General features: G+C 39.1%; 1 protein-coding gene and 1 long non-coding RNA gene across 3 annotated transcripts in view; one reads left to right on the forward strand and one right to left on the reverse strand.

Moving 5' to 3' along the window:
- The window catches only part of mettl1 (methyltransferase 1, tRNA methylguanosine), a 113,684-nt gene that overhangs the window by 10,519 nt on the left and 82,385 nt on the right, over window positions 1-20,780 (reverse strand). The gene's annotated exons all lie outside the window — the stretch shown is intronic.
- LOC127425997 (uncharacterized) overlaps window positions 1-20,780 on the forward strand; it is a 31,310-nt gene that overhangs the window by 3,142 nt on the left and 7,388 nt on the right. The gene's annotated exons all lie outside the window — the stretch shown is intronic.

Consider the following 20,780-nt stretch of genomic DNA (forward strand, 5'->3'; position numbering starts at 1 on the left):
TAGTTACTACGGTGATTTACAAAACATTTTCAAGTGAAAAGCAGACTTTTGTAATACAGGCACCAAAATTACATCCCGTAAAGCCTGAATGATTACCGTATTTTTTACAGTAAATTTCTGGCAACTACAGCTGCTGGTATTTTGCCATAAATTTAACAGAATTTGTTTTTTTACACTGCACTATTTATCATCTTTCCTTTAAGCTATGGGCCTAGATTTTGCTGGTTTGTGAGTGATTTCAAATAGTCAGACGCATCCCTTTATCAGGGCTCAACAGAAGATTTTTTTTGTTCTGTTCCAGTTGGGCCAGTAGCTTAGATTTGTCCTTGCCCTGCCAACATTCTCACTAAGGCTATCAAATTAAAAACAAATTTAAATGTCCTTGTGAATCACAGTGGCAAAATGATGTACAGTTTAATTTTACATTGAGAAGCACAACCTGCATCTCTCGCGCCGTAGATCATGGATAAACATTGTGACAACAAACACATGATGGTTACAGCCGCCAGCCGGTTGCATTGCTCAACACTGAAAATGTTGTTTGGATTGAATCAAAGAATGTCCATTATACATGTATTTACATGTGTTGTATGATGGAGAAAAAACAGACTAAAAGTACCAAAACAGAAGATAAAAAAACGCTTCGGTGTAAAGCGGCAGCAGTTAATATACAAACCTCATGCATCCATGATGATAGGTGTCAGTTAGGCATGTAACGATGTACAAATTTTAAGATATGATATGATGCATAACGATACGAGCACCCACAAATGTTTAGCTCAAACTTACGCAAGATTTTGATATAAATGTCTTTTAAATTATAAATGCCACAAAATGTCTAACATTGTGTCTGACATTGGCAACAAAAAGCAGAGCTCTAAATAACAAACAACAGCACTGCATTTATTTAGTTTGAGAAAAAATAATTTTCATTTATTAACAATTTTCATGTTTTTGAGAAAATAAGTTTGTCTACACTAGTCATTTATATTTGTATAGCACTTTTCACAATACACAATTTCAAAGCAGCTTTATAGAAAATCATGCCTTGTTGTCTGAAAGCCCCCTGTGAACAAGCGACTGTAGCAAGGAAAAAAAACTCCTTTCAATGTTATTTAGTGGTGAAAAAAACAAACTCTAGAGTAACCTGACCTCTGGTTTTACGATATATGTACATAATCCAATATTATTTAGTGGCTTAAGCAAAAACCAATCAGCGCACATATTTCTTTTTGCCCTCTTCCACCTGTTTCACTTTGCATGTAAACTTTACCGGCGTTATTACTGGCTTATAACATGTGCGCAAGTGTTATTCTAAATGCTGTTTACATTTCGAAGTCAAAAGCAGATAATTATAAGTCTTATGTAATCGCGGGATTCTTATGTTGTTGGTCTTGCTGTGCATGTTACAATCTGTGTCCGCTGGGAGAGGCAGCTGTTAAACTTACTGCTGCTGTTTCTGCCTCACAAATACACCGATTTGTGCGGGGATGTCGGCATAAATATAACAATATGTTTGATGTACTGTAGCACCAGGACATGACATCGTTGTTTGGAAAATTCAACAAGCTGTACCGCTACAGTACAATCTACTTGCAGTTTGCCATCGATCTTCTTGCCTATGTACTGTGTGTTGCTCTGTTTTCCTGTGAGCACTCAGCGCCGCCTCTCCGCGGAGGAGACTATTTTGCAGCTCTCAATAATGCACTGTTGATTTTAATTACACTATAATATGTTTATGTATCTTACGATACATATGGTATTGTATAATGAGCGTCGTATCATACGATACAATATGGTACGATATTTTTTTTACACCCCTAGTGTCAGAATAAATTAGTGATGGGAAGCGGACTCCAAAAAAGCAGATACCTCGACTCTGACTAGCCCTAGTTTAGGAGTCGACTCTAGTATCCACTTTTTTCCTCACTTCTCCACTGGTGGCACAATTACAACAAGAGAATTCCTGTAGAATGCTCTGCACTTCTGCTTAGTTGTTATTATCGGCAAATGTTACTGGTGATGGTAAGCTGCCAATGCCTGAAACTTTCTGAGTTGCACCAGATGTAATAAGCTGAAGTTGCATTAACCAATTTTTCCATTATGTATCGATTTTTTTAAACATTGACGGATAATTCCAAATGCTGTCTGTCATTTAAAAACAGATAAAAAAAGATGAAGCCTATTTAAACAGAGCACATTGGTTTTCATTTGAACCATCTTAGCTTCTCTCTCAACGTGTGAAGTGTGTGTGTAAGATCATTCTCAGCAGTCACCAGTGTTTCCCCTATATGCATTCAGGAGCTACGCTGTGCCACTGCTGAATTATGAGTGCTGCTATTATCTATTGATATTTCACATGGTTCATTAATATCCATGGCGCAATGTAACACTTGCCAGCACCAGTCAGTTGCTCGCTTATACTGTGTGCAGTCAAATGGGAGACATGTATGAAGCGAAAGGGACCCCACCATATACACTCACGTATTCACAGTGGCGTCATCGTATAGCAGCCTATCAAAGGCTGTTCGCGAGTGCGTCCACATACACAACAGAGAAGCATGGGACCTGACATTATACCTCTTCTAGTGGAAAGTCTTTTACTCTGATAACGTCTTTGGCAAAGACAGTAGAAGTATAGGGCTCCAGACTGCGAAATGGTCGCATCTTGCAATCATTCTTCCTGCTGGAAGTCATCAATATTTTTTTTATTTTTTTTTTAGGTCACACCAGTGCGACTACAGAGTTTACCAACTCTCGTTGATTATGCGCGATGTGTCTGTTTTCTGTTTTGTATGAGAAAAATGGAACGTAACAGCACTAGCCACTAACCGGATCAATTATCAGCCAGCTCAATGAACAGAGCAGCGCCAGTGCAGAGCAGTCTCACCCACGCAGCGCATATCATTATAAACGGCGCTGTGAGAAACTCATTTGAATTTGGCTGTGGAAAAAAACATATGAAAAACTCTTAGAGTCTCTTGCCTTGGTGATTTAACAAGCTTAAACCATGTTTAAACGGCATACCATTATAAACAACACTGACCAGAACATAAATTATAAGGCTGTGCAAACCGCACATCACCACCTTAACAAAATTGTACCTTGGATTTACTACCGTAACACTTACAGTGTTAATGGTATTTTGGCAGATGTGCAATGTTATATTCATACTAAATATTTGTATATTATTTATATAGTCCTATTAAATAATTAATTTGTTACAATTATGTCAGTTTCAAAAAGTTTCTATTTTGTTTTTATAGTTTCTAAATATATAGTTCCTGTCATTTCATAACAGAAATGCCATAGTTTGTTTTGTTGAAGTTACTTACTATCGTAGTGAGGAGCCATGCTTGGTTTTACCAGTGATTAACTGTGATCTAGTTACAAATATCACTTAAAACTATGGACACTAATGGAGGAACTATGGCAACTTTTCATAATGATTATGGACCTAGCAATCAGTTTTTCTTCTGTGAAAAATCTGTTCTAGAATCTGCTCTTTGATTGTAGGAAAAAGTAACTGGCTTTGTTTGCCTTCAGAAATTCAAAGAGATGACTGTACTTAATCAGTAGGATCACACGCAGAATATTTCAATTTAGCCCTACAGTGCATCCGCAAAGTATTCACAGCGCTTCACGTTTTCCACATTTTGTTATGTTACAGCCTTATTCCAAAATGGATTAAATTCATTATTTTCCTCAAAATTCTACAAACAATACCCCATAATGTCAACGTGAAAGAAGTTTGTTTGAAATCTTTGCAAATTTATCAAAAAAAAAAAAAAAAAGAAATGAAAAAAAAAAAAGTACATAAGTATTCACAGCCTTTGCCATGACACTCAAAATTGAGCTCAGGTGCATCCTGTTTCCACTGATCATCCTTGAGATGTTTCTACAACTTGATTGGAGTCCACCTGTGGTAAATTCAGTTGATTGGACACGATTTGGAAAGGCATACACCTGTCTATATAAGGTCGAACAGTTAACAGTGCATGTCAGAGCACAAACCAAGCCATGAAGTTCAAGGAATTGTCTGTAGACTGCCGAGACAGGATTGTATCGAGGCACAGATCTGGGGAAGGGTACAAAAACATTTCTGCAGCATTGAAGGTCCCAATGAGCACAGTAGCCTCCATCATCCATAAATGGAAGAAGTTTGGAACCACCAGGACTCTTCCTAGAGCTGGCTGCCTGGCCAAACAGAGCTCCAGCATTTCTCTGTGGAGAGAGGAGAACCTTCCAGAAGAAAAACCATCTCTGCAGCACTCCACCAATCAGGCCTGTATGGTAGAGTGGCCAGACGGAAGCCACTCCTCAGTAAAAGCACATGACAGCCCGCCTGGAGTTTGCCAAAAGGCACCTGAAGGACACTCAGAGCATGAGAAACAAAATTCTCTGGTCTGATGAAACAAAGATTGAACTTTTAGGCCTGAATGGCGAGCGTCATGTCTGGAGGAAACCAGGCACTGCTCATCACCTGGCCAATACCATCCCTACAGTGAAGCATGGTGGTGGCAGCATCATGCTGTGGGGATGTTTTTCAGTGGCAGGAATTGGGAGACTAGTCAGGATCGAGGGAAAGATGAATGCAGCAATGTACAGAGACATCCTTGATGAAAACCTGCTCCAGAGAGCTCTGGACCTCAGACTGGGGCGAAGGTTCATCTTCCAACAGGACAACGACCCTAAGCACACAGCCAAGATAACAAAGGAGTGGCTACGGGACAACTCTGTGAATGTCCTTGAGTGGCCCAGCCAGAGCCCAGACTTGAACCCGATTGAACATCTCTGGAGAGATCTGAACATGGCTGTGCACCGACGCTCCCCATCCAACCTGATGGAGCTTGAGGGGTCCTGCAAAGAAGAATGGGAGAAACTGCCCAAAAATAGGTGTGCCAAGCTTTGTAGCATCATACTCAAAAAGACTTGAGGCTGTAATTGGTGCCAAAGGTGCTTCAACAAAGTATTGAGCCAAGGCTGTGAATACTTATGTACATGTGATTGTTTCGTTTTTTATTTAATATATTTGCAAAGATTTCAAACAAACTTTTCACATTGTCAATATGGGGTATTGTTTGTAGAATTTTGAGGAAAATAATGAATTTCATCCATTTTGGAATAAGGCTGTAACATAAAATGTGGAAAAAGTGAAGCACTTTCCGGATGCACTGTATATAAATTAGATAGGCCTATATATAAATACACTTTTTTACAGATGTTATAATAATGTCACTATTTGTATTAGTTTCTATCATTAATTATTATTTTATTTGTTTTAATTAAGGACAAAAAATAATTATTTTTCCACTGTTGCTACCAAATCAGGTGCTGGTGCCACCATCTGTAGAACTTGGTGGCACTAGTCTGGAGCCCTGTTGTGACATGTATGTTCTGTTAGATAGGTTTTTAATTTCTATTGGTGTTTGTTTAATAAAAATAGTGAAAGTTATTTTCCGAGCGCTCAAGTGTCAAAAGCTCCCAGTAAATAATAAACACACACGACAAGGCGAACATAACCCATCTATAATGAGGGTAATTTTAAGGTAATTTTAAGCTATTACTCCACCGATGTGCGTAAATACGGGTCCAGCCTTGGAGGCCCGTGGACGCATGCAAAAACAATTTTAGGGGAAACACTGAATCACCATGAGAAAAAAGGGACAATACAAAAATAATGCAAAATAAAAGTTTGCTTAACTCTGTGAATTATTAAATAGAACCTAGGGTCTCCATACGTACATCCTCTTTTTCCCAGATGTCTTCTTTTTCAGACTTTAAAAAGTGTCCGGACAGGATTTCTAAATTGCCTATAATGTCCAAGATTTGGTTTTTTCATATGGAAATGCTCTCTGCAATTGTCATATAACGTGTGTGTGTGTGCGCGCGCAACTAGAAACCCGATGAAACCTAGAGCATTGTAACCAACTTTTAGCAGATTCTCCCTCTCTCTCACACACACATACATACACACAGCATGAGTGCAGAGACACAGTGAGAGAGCCATGTGTGTAATGAGAAACTTTACCCTGTGAATGTGTACTTCTCTATTCAGGGATTGCCATCAAAAGCATATGTCCATACACGCTTTAAGTGAGAAAAGGATTTACGTTCAGTAAACACTGACCTTTCTGCCTGTTCTGACTGTTAGTGATGTTTCTGTGCTTGGTAATAGGAATAAGCTGCAAACCATGCTTTTTTTGTATCCTCGTTGAAAGCATGTGCTAAACAAAATGGGTAATTTCGTTGTCCAGGAAAATAGTGGATAGGAATCTGATTCTTTTGTTTTAATGTAGGGGTGGGCAATTATTTTGGTACATCAGGCTTTAAGTAGTGCATGGGGGGGCCACATTGTACTCCTTTTGAGGTTCAGTGTTCCACACTGATTTGGTTTTTGGGTAACACTTTACAGTATCCTTGTTACACATATTACATGAATTGACTATTGTAATAACAGTCAATTATGCATAATTACAATCAACTATCCCTATACCAAACCCTTACCCTAACCCTAAACCCACAGTAAGTATATGTTGTTAATTAGTAATATAAGTAATTACTTGTGTAATTACTCTGTAACAAGGACACTGTAAAATAAAGTGTAACCAGTTTTTGTATCTTTTAAGCCCAGAAATCGTTGTGTACTCATTGTAATGCATAATGCACAATTTTATGTATATGTGACTTATGGGACTATTCAGCAATTGCCTTATGTACTGCTCTAGAAAGGAAGATGCTTTTCTATCAGGCATTTAAAAAAGTATTAAAGGCTGAGCATAATTATAAATTATTTATTTTACCATCTCTACTTCCCTGGTAATTTATTATTCAGTTTAACCCTCTCTACATCAGGGGTCTGTTATAATTAAATAAAAAATAAGAAATAAAAATGATATATTCTGAAAGCTTCTTTTAACATTACCCGTTCACGCGCTAAAAGAGTAATGATACGGGTCTCAATGGTTTGTCCACCAATGGTTTGGCTTTGAATGAATGAATGAATGAATGAACGTTACATTAATATAGCACTTTTCTGACACTACACTGAAAGCACTTTACATTGTGAACGGGACTCAACCTCAACCACCACCAGTGGTCAGCATACACCTGGATGATGCGACGGCAGCCATAGTGCCCCTGTATGCTCACCACAAACCAGCTACTGGTGGAGAGGAGATTAGAGTGATATAGCCAATTTATAAATGGCTATTATTAGGAGGCCATGATTGATAATTGCCCATGGGTGGAATTTATCCAGGACACCAGGGTTACAATCTTACTCTTTACGAGAAGTGCCCTGGGACCACAGAGGGTCAGGACCTCAGTTTAACATCCATCCGAAGGACGGTGCCTTTTTACAGTACAGTGTCCCCATCACTATACTGGGGCATTAGGACCCACATAGACCACAGTGTGCGCACCCTCTGGTGACCTCTCTAATACCTCTTCCAGCAGCAACCTTAGTTTTCCCCAGGATGTCTCCCATCCAGGTACTGACCAGGCTAACCCTGCTTAGCTTCAGTGGGCAACCAGTTTAGAGCTACAGTGTGATATATGGCTGCTGACTTTCCATTCAGCACACAACTGAATAAAACAGGCTGCATGACTATAATAAACGATTACTGCAAGTGTTAGATTCGCATGCAGGTGTGAGGGACTTCAACATTTCTAAATTACACAAATAAAAAACATTTTCGTCACTCGCTTGCTTCTGCTCGCGTGTCAATGATGCCGAAATCTATGTTTGGATTTTATTAAAGTTCATCACTGAGAAGGTTTGCTCGCAAACTTAGTAGCACCAAAGAGCACAAGCAGCCTCAAGAATAGACACGGAGTGGCCGTATCACACGTTTCCTTGAGCAGAATATCGCACTAGAGAAGTTTAACATTAAGGCGAAATATTTCCAATATGTGCAATTATAAATCTCTCGGGGGGGGTTGCATCTCTCTTTTGACAAGCCTGAGCATGTTAAACGATTGTGGAGACATGTTAGGTTCCAATGCAAGATAACTGAAATGTTTCAGGATAAATGAGCTGCTGGTCAGATTAAACCATGTAGAGGGCCAGATCTGGTCCGCATGGTGTTGTTTGCCCAGGTCTGTTCTGATGACTCATAACGAACCAATCCACATACCTTGGTAAAACTGTCGGTGGGACACTCATTCAGTTTTTTTCTTTTGTAGGAAGTCATGCTGTGCATTTGAATTAGATTTAATGTGCATGCATTCAAACGTGTGTGACTATAGAGACTAAAGACTGTAGAGTTACATCAAAAGACGAACCTTTCGGAACTCTGTGGTATTATGGCAATGCATGAGGCAGTGGTTGTGGCAAAGTGCACTGGTGGCCAAAAGATTGGAATAATGTAAAAATGTTGCTCTTATGGAAAGAAATTGGTACTTTTATTCACCAAAGTGGCATTCAACTGATCACAATGTATAGTCAGGACATTAATAACGTGAAATTACTATTACAATTAAAAAAAACAAAAAACAAAATCAGAACTTCTTAAACTACTTCAGAGAGTTCTCATCAAAAAATCCTCCACGTGTAGCAATGTCAGCTTTGCAGATCCTTGGCATTCTAGCTGTCAGTTTGTCCAAATACTCAGGTGACATTTCACCCCACGCTTCCTGTAGCACTTGCTATAGATGTGGATTGTTGGGCACTTCTCACACACCTTACAGTCTAGCTGATCCCACAAAAGTTCATTGGCGTTAAGATCCATAACACTCTTTTCCAATTATCTGTTGTCCAATGTTTGTGTTTCTTTGCCCACACTAACCTTTTCTTTGTTTTTCTGTTTCAAAAGTGGCTTTTTCTTTACAATTCTTCCCATAAGGCCTGCACCCCTGAGTCTTCTCTTTACTGTTGTACATGAAACTGGTGTTGAGTGGGTAGAATTCAATTAAGCTGTCAGCTGAGGACATGTGAGGCATCTATTTCTCAAACTAGTGATGTACTTATCCTCGTTTAGTTGTACATCTGGCCTTCCACATCTCTTTCTGTCCTTGTTAGAGCTAGCTGTCCGTTGTCTTTGAAGACTGTAGTGCACACCTTTGTATGAAATCTTCAGGTTTTTTTTGGCAGTTAAGCATTGTGTAGCCTTCATTCCTCAAAACAATGATTGAATGACGAGTTTCTAGAGAAAGCGGTTTCTTTTTTTGCCATTTTTGACCTATTATTGACCTTAAGCCAGACTATTGCATACTGTGGCAAAAAAACAAAAAAAACAAAAAACAAAAACACACCACAAAAGACAGACAACGTTAAGCTTCATTTAACGAACCAAACAGCTTTCAACTGTGTTTGATATAATGGCAAGTGATTTTGTAGTACCAAATTAGCAATTCAACATGATTAGGATAAGGTGTTGGAATGATGCCTGCTGGAAATGGGGCCTGTCTAGATTTGATCAAAAACTTAGTAGGGGGGCCTGGGTAGCTCAGTGGTAAAATACGCTGGCTACCACCCCTGGAGTTCACTAGTTCGAACCCCAGGGCGTGCTAAGTGACTCCAGCCAGGTCTCCTAAGCAACTAAAATTGGCCCGGTTGCTAGGGATGGTAGAGTCACATGGGGTAACCTCCTCGTGGTCGCTATAATGTGGTTCGTTCTCGATGGAGCGTGTGGTGAGTTGGGCATGGTTGCCACGGTGGATGGCGTGAAGCCTCCACACGCGTTATGTCTCCATGGCAACGCGCTCAACAAACCACGTGAAAAGATGCACGGGTTGATGGTCTTAGACGCGGAGGCAACTGAGATTCGTCCTCTGCCACCCAGACTGAGGTGAATCACTATGCCACCACGAGGACTTAAGAGTGCATTGGGAATTGGGCATTCCCATTTGGGAGAAAAAAAAAAAAAATGTCCTGACTATACTTTGTGGTCAGATGAATGCCACTTTGGTGAATTAAAGTACCAATTTCCTTCTGAATCAGCAAAATCTGTATATTATTCCAAACTTTTGGAATATATATATATATATATATATATATATATATATACACATATATACATATATATACACACACACACACACACACAAAGCTCTGGAAAAAATTAAGAGACCACTGCAAAATGATCAGTTTCTCGGGATTTACCATTTATAGCTATGTGTTTGAGAAAAATGTCCAGACAACATTTCTCCAAAATTCCCCCCAAAAATATTGTCATTTAGAGCATTTATTTGCAGAAAATGACAACTTGTCAAAATAACAAAAAAGATGCAGTGTTTTCAGACCTTGAATAATGCAAAGAAATGGTCTGGGGGTGCTTCAGCAAGGCTGGAATCGGGCAGATTTGTCTTTGTGAAGGACGCATGAATCAAGCCATGTACAAGGTTATCCTGGAAGAAAACTTGCTTCCTTCTGCTCTGACAATGGTCCTCAACTCTGAGGATTGTTTTTTGTAGCAGGACAAAGCTCTATGCCAACAGCTAGGTCAATTAAGGTGTGGATGGAGGACCACCGGATCAAGACCCTTTCATGGCCAGCCCAATCTCTGGTATGTGATCAAGAGGAAGATGGATGGCCACAAGCCATCAAAGTCGAGCTGCTTGAATTTTTGTGCTAGGAGTGGCATAAAGTCACCCAACAGCAATGTGAAAGACTGGTAGAGAGCATGCCATGATGCATGAAAGCTGTGATTGGAAATCATGGTTATTCCACCAAATTTTGATTTCTGAACACTTCCTAAGTTAAAACATTAGTACTGTGTCATTTAAAAATGAATATGAACTTGTTTTCTTTGCATTATTCAAGGTCTGAAAACACTGCATCTTTTGTTATTTTGACCAGTTGTCATTTTCAGCAAATAAATGCTCTAAATTACAATATTTTTATTTGGAATTTGGGAGAAATGTTGGCAGTACTTTATAAAATAAAACAAAAATGTTTATTTTACTCAAACACATACCTATAAATGGTAAATCCAGAGAAACTGATATTTTTTGCAGTGGTCTCTTAATTTTCCATAGCTGTGTGTATGTGTGTTTCATAACCATAGTGACTACTCACACTGATTAAGTTATTATTATCCGGACCTTTGCTGGGAAGGCAAATGGAGAGATCGGACCTCTTGGAACTTCAATTGAATATCTCTGGCCTAGGGGTTCACATACTTTTTCCCATAAACACTGTGAATGTTTGAATGATGTATTCAATATGTACAAGAACAATACAATAATTTGTGTATTATTAGTTTAAATAGATTATGTTCGTTCATTATTGTAACTTAGATGAAGTTCAAACCAGATTTTAAGACAAATTTATACATAAATGCAGGTAATTTTTTAAAGGGTTCACATACTTTTTCTTGCCACTGTAGTCTGGGTTCATGCTTCACTTGATTTGGAGCCTGATTTGTAAAAACTGGTGAAGCATTTGGTGGCGTTTAATTGCATCTTACTCCCCTACCCAGATTACCTTGTGTAACAATAGGCAATGACTATTTCCATTATAAAATAGTCACAATGTTAAAACGATCGATTGCAGAGTGAAGGATGATGTCCCCTTAATTCTCAAATCGAGAAGGAAAAACATGTAATATTATTTACATGTCTACAACAGCAAACAGTGGATTAATAGCCAAAACATTTAAAACCACAAACTATCTTTACTGCATTCATTTTTAGGTTAACATTTTTTTTCAGCCTATACGCACAAAGTGAGGAAACAGAAATCACGTAGAAAAATACACACAAAGGAAAAGCCTCTTTTTTTGGTAACATATACAGCATGTGTTTTTAGCCAGTGATAAACATCCCTTTCATTTTTGTAATAAACTCTCAATGTCATATTTTTATGGTTGGTCTCTGTGATCCATCAGTGGACTATTATTCTATATATAAAGACAAAAATGTTTGTTCATATCTTTCAATAAAATGTAATGGGGCAAATCTCAAAAACTGTTAAGATATGTATGTCACATTTCACCCCATAATCTAAAGAAATACATTATACTTCGCATAAGTTATTTTTCATTTAAATCAAGGGTTCTCAATGGGGCGGTACTGCCCCCGAGGGGGCGTTCAAAGGATGCCATGGGGCTCTGAGAGCAAATTAGTAGGTTACAAATGGGGGGCGTTTATCAGTCATACTAATCAAATCTATCGTTAAAATGTTTATCTAGACTTGGAGTATATCAGTTGGTTCTCAGTTATACGGGTTGGTATGCATTTGTACCATGGGTCATCTGATTTTGAAGTCTAGTGATGCATCTGAAGTATCTGGTTTAGCAGTGCCAAAAACACAGGTGGAGGCATGACATCTGCTAATGCACCTGTATGGCACTGTAGATGGATACGGCTCAATTGACAGAGCAGCACGAGCGCAAAGCTCTTAAAGCTCGAGCTATTAAACTCAAAGCTTTGCGAGAATCCGTGAGAAGCAAGGCGCGAGAAACAGAAACAGAATTAGGCACAGAATTCGACATGACCACCCTTGAATTTACTATAGTAACTAACTGTACTTTAGGCTATAAAATGATAAATATTATCATATCACTACTTCAGCTCTATTAAATTTGTCATAGGCTACATTAGGGGAGTGAGGGAATAATACAGTACATTTTTGGCTGGGGTAAGGGAATGAAGTAGGTGTGCGTTCATCAAAAAAAAGGTTGAGAACCAGTGATTTAAATTAAACCTATTGTTAGGACTACTTAACATGGCCATTGGTCTAAAACAATAGATAGCTTTTAATGGGTTTCTTTGGGGGAGAAAACACAACATTAAAATATTATCTTTCTCCTTGGATTACGATGCAATTGTTTTGGCAGTAAATAGTGTATAAGACAAGGAGTGATGACAATTGTTTTCTTCCTGGTTGTTTTGAGTAGCATTAGCCACGTTTTAAAATGTCCTCTGAATTTCATAAACTGGAGCATAATAAAACTGAGCACTATGTAATACGCTTATTCATGCATCAGTAATGAGAATGTGCATGCCAAGAATATAAAAATATGATGAATAACTGAATCATTAGTGTTTTATCAGCACGCGTGCAGTACTCCCACAATAAAATGTAATTTGGCTTGTCCATGTTTAACGTGATTTGCCGCTGCCCTCTGCAATCACAGATCCCATGGCCAAGCAGAAGCTGGGCATTGGCTTTGACACAAGAACAGCACCATTTTGGTGAAAAATTAGTAGCTTATGTCCGAGTGGAACTTGAGAAACTTTCATACATTAATACTAATAGTCAGTGATATGAAGTCAACAACAAATTAGCAGATTTCAATATGGGCAACGCTTCTAATAATCTTAAGCATTATATAATCTAGTAATGTTTGTCAATAAAAGTAATTATAAATGGCTGTCTATGGTTTATAGTAAAGAAATATGTAGGGTCTTTTTGAACTATTGTCAAAATAAGTTTTAACTTGTTTCAATATGCCTCTATGATTATGTCAAACATATAACAGGTTGATGAATACAACTTCTCACATGATTAACCACATAAAGCCTAAGAAATGTGTCATATAAAAAGAAAAAACTACTATGAGATATAAAATATTGGATAACATGCTAAATAAATAAGAATATATTACCTTGGGGGCCTGGGTAGCTCAGCGAGTATTGACGCTGACTACCACCCCTGGAGTTTTAATTTGCTTTTTATTTAGCAAGGAGCCATAAACTTATTTCATGATCCTTTAGGCTGCACAAGTAATCTAAATAACATCATCGTACTGTCATATGTGATTATTAAACTGCAAAAAGCTGCAATTTAATAAGTGAATTAAAAGGTCTGTGTGCACTTCAGAGTGAATGGGTGACACGCAGTTCTGAGTGCATGTTCGGGGCTCATGATATACCACTTTGGGTGATGTAAGCGGTTTCCGTGCATTGAGAAAGCAAAGTGCTGCAGGGTCACACATTAGCGCAATTCCCAACATTTGTAACCACTACAACTTATTAATCAAATCGAAAAACAGGACACACAACATCAAAAAAGAGGAAAGGATGGTATTTCACTACATTCGTAATGAGGAACATAGTAAACTGTCAAATACACACTGTATTTCGTGTTCTGCTAAAATAAAAGCTCCAAGGTGAAAATGAAGTTAATAAGACAAAGATATTACTATTGTACAAAACAAATATTAACCTCATAATAAGTTGAGCTAGAAGCTCCAAATTTGCCACAAGGAATCAGAGTCGATGCAAGGATGAAATATGTTGGGGGCATTTGGAATTTCTGAAGGGGCCACATTTTGAGAATGCAACTGTAGCCGATCGCATTTGACGCCTAGTGAACTGAACAAACATGGTTACCGGAAACCTACCAAGGACAACGCACACTGTTTTCACTGGGAGATCAAAGTGTATTTAGATGAATATAGATATACAGTATCTGACAGTCCACACACCTGACTGATGTATTTTAAGATGACTCTGCACCTTCTTGAGAATCTCTGTGAATTTGTTGTAAAAGTAGTTTTGTTTGCCTCTCTTTATTGAATGAAATCAGAAATCAGCCACCGATGAGTCATCAGGATCTTTCCTTTCAGTGAAAATGTCTTTTAAAGCATATTTTGGGTGCCTTTGGACAATTACCTTATACCTCTGAAATTAACCTTGCCTTTAACTGCGTTCTGCTGCGCTGAGGTAACAGATGACCAATATTTTAAAAAAACAAGCTGTTAATATTAGCCATTTTATCTTAATATTCTTTTTGTCCTTTTTTCTTTTTCCCTCTTCAAGCACTGCTTACCTTGCTACAAAATAGACTCAAATAAAACTAAAAATCTGGAAAATCAAAGACAAAGAGGATTGATACTTTGTAAATTATAAATATAATAATAATACTTACACTGGTGTGAACTTCGCTACAGAGTGATAAAGAGCTCAAGTTCAAACAGTTCAAGCACGAAGTGCTGAAACCCTATTGTAATTTTAGAATTTGAAATGCCTAGCAACATGCTAAACCATGCTAGCAAAACCTAGCTATATGCTAAAACATGCTAGCTATATGCTAAAACATGCTAGCAACATGCTAGTAACACCTAGCTACTTGTTAAAACATGCTTGCAAAACCTAGAAACATGCTAGCAGTGCCAAGCTACGTGCAAAAACATGCTAGCAACATGCTAGCAATGCCTAGCTACATACAAAAACATGCTAGCACTGCCTATCGGCACCATAAAGTTGTAGAGACATGGGGTGATTCATGTCACTCAAACAAGCAATCCGCCATTTCCAGGGTTGCTGGAGAGTTTCTAAAATCAAATTTGAGACTTTAAAACCTTTTTAAAGACCTGAACAAATCAAATTAATACCGTATTCCCATACAAAAACAAACCCACACAATCTCAAAATAAATCATGTGTAGGTTCTACTGGTTGTTTAGATCAGTGTTAATAATTAATAATTATTTCTTTAGTTGTGAATTAATATTTATATTAAATAATAGAATCTAACTCATTAAAACCCTCACACGGCGCACCATTAAATGTAGTGCGCCACGTTCAGGAGCGGGTTTGGTTATTAGCAATAATTAATAATTATCAAAGATAATTATCAATTATCAAAAATCAATAGTACATTAAGGATTAATATCGCCAGGGCACCACCCATGCAGTAATATCAATTAATAATCAATACAATGCAGTCAATAAACTTCCGACTTACAACTACAAACTAAACAGTGACATGATTAGATATGGTAACCAATATAAGCCTATAACACATGAGAGGAAGGTAGGTGTGTGTGTGTGAATATGTGTGTGTGTAAGGTGTGATGCGCACAAAATGGCGGATGTGACCCTCGTGGAGAGTACGTCACGCAAGATTTCCGGCCAGAGAGTGTGGCCGCGAATGTGGGCGGAGAGAAGCCGGTCAATGGCATCTGCCTGTTTACCACGTGTCTCCGCTTGTACGATAACTTAGGGACAAAGCTGATCTTTATCACGAAGTTATCTACTAGCCAAAAGTGTGCGCGAAAATGTTTGTGATGGGTCGCGTGTGCGTGTGTGCGTGTGTGTGTGGTTAGTATGAGAGAGAGAGAGTAAAGTGGCAGCACCAAAGCCGGTTTCGCGATCGTGGGAGAGAAAGCAACTGTTAGTTTATCACTCAGAGACACGGTGGACGTCTCGTAAACCGTCCCGCGGTCTTTGATTCTTTAATGGATAAACTCAGTGTGCCAGTCTCACCCATGATGGCGGAAATACACAACAATCCAATGTGGTTGGACTACAACACAGATGATCTCATTCGTGATAACAGTACATTACAGTAATACCTTGAGTATTATTAGCCGCAAAGAGCGGACTCGACGGTCCGTAAACTGTATAAGCAATGACCTTGATACACAAGAATAACACACTATAATATTCTATCTCTGCCCAGACATAAACCTCTTACTTGAATCGTATGAGGACGCAGACGAATGTGTGTTCATCCGTCCTTTAACTCTGACTCAGTACCTTGTGGCTCGGGTGATGAAGGGAGGCTATTTCCTCGCTCTGTCAGCGGGCGGTACGGCTACTGATTCTCAGGGGGCTGGCGGAGAAATCAGCGACGTCGACTTGATTGAAGATGGAAGAGAAATCTTTTCACTTCTGCAGGAAAACGGATGAAGATGCGGATTGCTCGGCGGTCCCCTTCGGATCCATTAGAGTGTTCGGTGGAACACAGAATAATCTCAACTCATCCAGCGAGATGGAGATTGTATGGCCACAGTTTCAAGTCAGATGTTACTTCCTTGTGCCATGAGGCTACACCTGAGAGCAGCGACGAGTTGCATCTACACACGGTGAGCAAAGTTGCTGGAAGCAAATCCCGGAAGCATCTCAGAGGTATTTCTACTCCTGATGATGTCATGGTTGAGGGGCGTTCTGTCGTGTGCCTCATCCAATAGGAGTTGAGAGTTCGATCCTTTAGTGAGCAAGGCTTCATGGGATTTGTAGTCTGTTTTGAACTCCCTTTGTTTGATTTTGGCGTGGTTTTTATCAGTAAGATTTATGATGGAGGCCTCAGTCAGGCTTTTACGACTGTTAGGCCTGCCTTTGTCTTCTATCTGAATACATGAGGCCCAACACATGCATCACAGACTCTTACTTAAACAGGCAGGGGCACACATTCAACATGGCCTTAACATTGCTTATCAGTAAATCAGGGTAGGATATATTCAAGTTTAAAATACTCAAGACATGTTTTCCACATATATCATATTAAAATTGGTTTATGTACCATTATATAAATAAATACAAATGGGGGCCTGGTTAGCTCAGCAAGTAAAGATGCTGACTACCACACCTGGAGTCGCAAGTTCGAATCCAGGGCGTGCTGAGTGACTCCAGTAGGCTTCCTATGCAACCAATTGGCCCGGTTGCTAGGGTGGGTAGAGTCACGTTGGGTTAGCCTCCTCGTGGTCGATAATGTGGTTCTCGCTCTCGGTGGAGCACGTGGTGAGTTCACACACGCTAGGTCTCCGAGGTAACGCGCTCAAGCCACGTGAAAAGATGCGGGGATTGACTGTCTCAGATGCAACTGAGATTCGTACTCCGCCACCCGGATTGAGGCAAGTCACTATGCCACCACGAGGACTTAGATCGCACTGGGAACTGGGCATGCCAAATTGGGGACAAAGGGGGAGGAAAATCCAAAAACTAAATAAATAAATACAAATAAGAGGTCGACCAATATTGGATTTCACTGATATGATATGTTGAAAGAAAGGCAATTGGAATCTGCCAATAGTTTTTAAAACTGGTAGCCTATAATGTTTGTTTTTCCTTCCTGTGATGGGGAGGGCCAGATAGAGGCTACAAGAGTACAAATTGAATTAAATTCCAGATGCAGTTTATGGTGCAACACATATACCAATAACCAAGAAAAAAATTATAAAATAAAATAAATAAAGTTTTGATTAATAGAGCTGAACTTTTAACTTTAAAGGCTGAAATACACCAGGGACTCTTATTTTGAAATGTTTGCACTTCACTGCTTCTAGCTGTTCATTCAAAAAGGGAAATAAAATGTATACTACAATTATCTACAAAGTATTACAAGATAAATAATTAAAAGTAAACATTGTCATATTTCATCAACACTATACCATCATCAATATATGATCATTAGCGATCGCTTGTCATAAATTTCCGATATGGCCTAATGATTGTGAACTGCTCTGCAACATCTGGAAACAAATCACAAGCCCCCGCTAGCTTGGAGAAAATACAACAGTCACGTTTTCACTTTGAAGGACATAGCGCATGCATTTATTTCAGATTAAAATTTTGTATTGATTCACATATATGAACACCGTAAAACAAAACGTATATACATAGAACCAATCTTAACCCCCATTATTACCCCTCCCCCTCCCAATCCCACCCTGACCCCAACAACATCACAGTGGTCTCAAATAAGTATCGACACACACAAAAATGTATAATAATAATAATAATAATATTTCCATAATATTTCCATCGGATCACATATCCATAAATGACAAATACCCGCACCCCATTTCTCCACGAACATGTTGTACTTCCCCGTTCTTCTGAATGCCCCTTCCTCAAAGGCCGCCACCCTTCCCATCTCCGAGCACCACTCCTGAAAAGAGGGTGCTCCAGCCAACCTCCAGCCCCTTAAAATGATCTGCCTGGCAATCATGACACTGGTTAAAACCCAACTCATTATGTGTCTACTTTCAATGTCGATGACCGCCCCATCGGCCAAGATACAGAGTCTGGGGCAGAATGATACCCGAGTGCCTAACACATCGCACACCAGGATCTGAACCTTTAACCAAAACTTCTGTATCTCAACACACCCCCAAAAGACATGGGTTATATCTCCATCCTCTGATTGGCATCACCAGCAGGTGGGTGTGTCTTGACCAAGCCTATACAATTTACAGGGGGTCCAACAGAACCAATGTAAAATCTTGAATTGTATAAGGTGCAACCTTGCATCTCTAGGTGCAGTTATGTTTTTTTTAAATCCTAGCCCATTCTCCCTCCTCCAATTCCAAGTTTAAATCTTTCTCCCATAATCACTTGAGTGGTTGAAACTCCGTCCCCCAGACTCTGAATTAATAAGGAGTAATACACTGATGCCTCATGGCCTTTTCCAAAAGCAGAATCACCTCTCCTAGAGTATCTGCTGCTTTAGGGGGGGCGGGGGGTGTATGCTATTCCCAAAAATAGTACAGAGCAAGTGGCGCAGCTGTAGATACCTAAAAAACTGAGATTTGGGGATCCCAAAATATTGAACCAAATTTTCAAAGGATCTCAACACACCACTCTCATATAGGTCACCGAGTGTATTAACCCCCCTTGCAATCCACTCTGACCAACAAAAAGGGGACTTATTAATGCATAGTTTGGGGTTTAGCCATAAGCTTAAGACAACACTTAGATAAATATCTGAATTAAACACTTTTGTCCATACCAAGTGCAAATGTGAAATAACGGGGTGTGTTTTAACTTCTCTGGTTATATTGATAGAAAGGCTTTGCAATGGCAAAATAGGGGCAAGAAATTATTGCTCAATACAGAACCAGGGAGGGGCTCTTTCAGGTGGAAGCGACCAATGTGCCAAATGTCTGAGACCGAACGTATAATAATAAAACTAAATCTTGGGTGGGCCTAGCCAACCTTTGTCAATCGGCCTATGCAGCTTACTAAAATGTAATCTGGTGCGCTTACCATTCCAAATGAAGGACTTCGCTATGCTCTCAAATTGCTTGAAATAAGAGAAGGGGACATCTAACGGGAGAGAATGTAGCAGGTAGTTAAATTTTGATACACAGTTAATTTTAATAACATTAACCTTCCCAATCATCGATAAATGTAATGAAGCCCACCTGCCCACAACGCTCTAACCTTTTTATTAAAGGGTCAAAATTAACTGACTAAATCAGACAAATTCTTTCGGGAATAAAATACCCAAATACTTAATGCCCTGTTTGGGCCACTGGAAGGCACCTGGCTGGAAGGCTGTTACTGGACAGTACGCTGTCAGAGCCAAAGCTTTGGTTTTAGACCAGTTGACTTTGTATCCTGAGAATTTGGAAAAGGAATTAATAATTTTGTGGAGGCAAAGCACAGATCTAATAGGGTCAGAGACAAATAATAAAATATCATCTGCATAAAGCAATAGCTTAAGCGCCACACCTCGCACCATCACCCCTGGAAAATCATCCTCCTTTCTTATCACAGCTGCTAATGGTTCCATTAGGGTGCCCCTATCCAGAGTAAAATAATCTGAAATTAATCCATTTGTTTGTACCACTGCTACAGGGTGTCTATAAAGTAACTTGATCCAACCAATAAATGTACTCCTAAACCCATACATTTCCAAAATCTTAAAGATAATCCCATTCTACCATATCAAACGCCTTTTTGGCATCAAGTAAAATGGCAGCAATCGGAGTCTGATCATTCGCCACTGACCACGATACTGTTGAAACGCCTAATATTATCTGAAGAGCTACGACCCCGAATAAACCCCACTTGATCTATATGTATAAGAGATGTCATAACATTACTTAATCGGTTAGCCAATATTGACAAAACTTTTACATCTAGCTGGATCAGTGAAATAGGACGGTAACTTTTACACTCGCCTGGATCTTTGTCCTTTTTAAGAATCAGACTGATCCAGGCTTGTGTCATGGTTGGCGGAAGCTTTCCATTCTTTAATGATTCCTTATAAACTTCTAACAAAAGTGGAGCCAGTTCTGTAGCATAAGATCTAAAAAATTCAACAGCAAAACCATCTGGCCCCAGAGCCTTGCCTGTAGGCAAGGCCTTAATTTCCTTACC

The sequence above is a fragment of the Myxocyprinus asiaticus genome, chromosome 35 (assembly GCF_019703515.2).
Source record: "Myxocyprinus asiaticus isolate MX2 ecotype Aquarium Trade chromosome 35, UBuf_Myxa_2, whole genome shotgun sequence".
Lineage (NCBI taxonomy): Eukaryota > Metazoa > Chordata > Actinopteri > Cypriniformes > Catostomidae > Myxocyprinus > Myxocyprinus asiaticus.